At 35.9% G+C, this 2556-nt stretch overlaps 1 long non-coding RNA gene across 3 annotated transcripts in view; it reads right to left on the bottom strand.

The window, feature by feature from the left end:
* Window positions 1–2556, bottom strand: part of LOC106869341 (uncharacterized) — an 18585-nt gene that overhangs the window by 5792 nt on the left and 10237 nt on the right. For 2 of the 3 annotated variants that reach the window (XR_001409392.2, XR_001409391.2), the window contains exon 3: window positions 2153–2377. This is a non-coding gene — a long non-coding RNA (uncharacterized LOC106869341). Of the gene's footprint in view, window positions 1–2152; window positions 2378–2556 lie in introns of those variants that run through there. The other variant, XR_008264541.1, reaches the window with a different exon arrangement.

Below are 2556 nucleotides of genomic sequence, written 5' to 3'. Positions count from 1 at the left end.
TATACACATACAAGTTTATGCAGAAGTGGGCATTATATTTTTACTATCTGACACAATTCGTTTAATCGCACATATTGGTAGAGTAATCGTCGTATACAAAAACTCCTCTCACAATGGTTTCCATCACATGCGATGTATTTGTGTTATCGCTGAATTCCACTCGGATCCACTTCGAAAAAATTAATATGTGTACAATGTGTGAACACATTATCTGTCATCTCGCTGTTGGTTCTGAAGAATGCCCTTCATTAGACCAATGAGGCGGAAATCAGTGAGCAATAGGTCCAAGATGTATGGTTCTCTAAGTATTTTGAAAGTCGACCTCGGTGGAATTTGAACTCAGATAGTATGGACGGGTGAAATGCCGCTAAGCATTTTGCCCGGGGTGCTTAACGATTCTTGCCAGCTCACCGTCTTTATGTATTTCCATAATACAAACAACAGTCTTATATCTATGAAACGACTAATCTTAATTTCACGGCACAATTCGTAGATTTGTGACACAAAACTTCGATACAATTATTTGAAAAAAATATTTGCAAAAGAGTATTAATAATGCTTGTGTGTGTGTGTGTGTGTGTGTGTGTGTGTGTGTGTGTGTGTGTGTGTGTGTGTGTGTGTGTGTGTGTGTGTGTGTGTGTGTGTGTGTGCATGTGTGTGTCTGTGTGTATGCTTGTGTATATAGTAGCGTGTGTGGCCGCAGCGTGACATACCATGGTGGGACATCTTTGGTAAGTGACTTTTACCATAGCCTCGAGTCGCCTAAAACATTGAAAGTAAAAATGCATGGACGGAAACTGCGTGGAAACTCGTCAGATGTTTTGATTGTATTTCAAAAGATCAGCTTTGACACACATTCTATTTACACTGATTCCTCTAAGAATTCTGTCGAAGCTACAGGTGTCTATAGACTTATCTCCCTTCGAATCTATGACGGATATTGATCGAAACACCAACATATTACGATATTCGCAAATCCATACAAGAGTTCAGATTCTCCATTATTAACTACAAACTTATAGTCAATTATCGGCAAGTGCAGGTATTCCTTCTAGCTCCAAATTTATTTTTATTCATGTCTTCTATGTAGCCAGACAAATAGACAAAAAATATGTATTTGGTTGGCAAGATTCTTGGTGTGAACTTGTGAATTGAAACATATTAAGTTGTACCTCAGGAGGGTCATTATGCTAATAATAAACATACGCATTGTTTATATGTCAGTTCTTTATTTATCTACTTGTTAATCATTTAATCAATTAACTAATCAATTCTTTGATTAATCGTTCGGTCAATCAATCAGTTAGCTAGGTTTTGGTACCTTCGGGTCCATACGTGACCTCGTTATTGACATGTTCCTTCCTACTTCAAATCTGCTTCAGATTTGTCTGTCAAGTCAAAATAATTAATCTATGACATATGAGGAATCACCTATCGCTGAGCTCTAATTTAATTTGCTCAGTTACTACCATATTTTTATCTTAATTACTATCTCAATTTTCGGTAATTAAAATCTCATACTTCTAAGTCCAGAATATTTGCGTGTGGTTTACATAGCATCACTTTCTAGTGTTATACATACGACGATTTGGATCTCACCCATTTATTTTGTCGATGGTAACATGTGATTAGGCGCTAGACACTTTTATTATAATGTCATAAGAAGGTTAGGATTTATCTGAATTTGTGATGTATCTATTTAAATCAATTTGTGCCAAAGTATTTTCTTAAAACTAAAGAAATAGTTTTAGGCTTTGGGAATAATTATTCCTTTCCTTTATTGGCTTGGTCTGTGCTGTTTCGAGTCGCAGGACTCATAGGGTCGGTTATCCGATTTCCATAGCGTATGAGTCACTGACATTACAACACTCCTCCTTAACTTGGGGCTTATCCGTCATAGAGTTACTCATTTACAGCTAACTGGACTAGAGCAACGGGAAATGAGCGGTTTTGTTAAACAAGACAATGCACTGCCTGGAGCGAGAAACGAAACCACATTCTTGCGATCATGAATGCAACGTACAAACCTCTAAGCTCTTCACCTTAGGTAACGTGTCGTTTGAAGATTTGCATGTTTACAGAAGGAAGAAATATGTGTAGGGGAATGACCACAATGTTCTATTTGTCTATCAATAAATTAAAAGAGACGGAATTCAATGGGTACCATTATTTCGACCATTTATGAAATGCATGCATTATACGTTTTCCACATGATATTTCTGTTTTCGTAGATGATAACTTCAAAGTACGGCATAGTACATATCACATCTTTTCAGTGGATCACTGTTAGTGTGGATGTCTTTCGTTTTAGTTTCATCATTCTGTGTTGGAGAAATAGGAGACAGCTGCTAAGGTCGATGGACCTTCCTCTTATCTGCTGATTAACATATAAAAATACAAATGAATACAAATAAACTAATAAATTTATTATGATTTACATGGAAGATATGCTTTTAACTAATAAAAGGAATAATTATACGTACATACATAAATGCACACACACACACACACACACACACACACAAATATATATATATATATATATATATATATATA

This window comes from Octopus bimaculoides, chromosome 7, assembly GCF_001194135.2.
Source record: "Octopus bimaculoides isolate UCB-OBI-ISO-001 chromosome 7, ASM119413v2, whole genome shotgun sequence".
In the NCBI taxonomy this organism is placed as follows: domain Eukaryota; kingdom Metazoa; phylum Mollusca; class Cephalopoda; order Octopoda; family Octopodidae; genus Octopus; species Octopus bimaculoides.
Note: the sequence above shows the minus strand (reverse complement) of the source record. Positions and strands in the feature narration are given on the sequence as shown.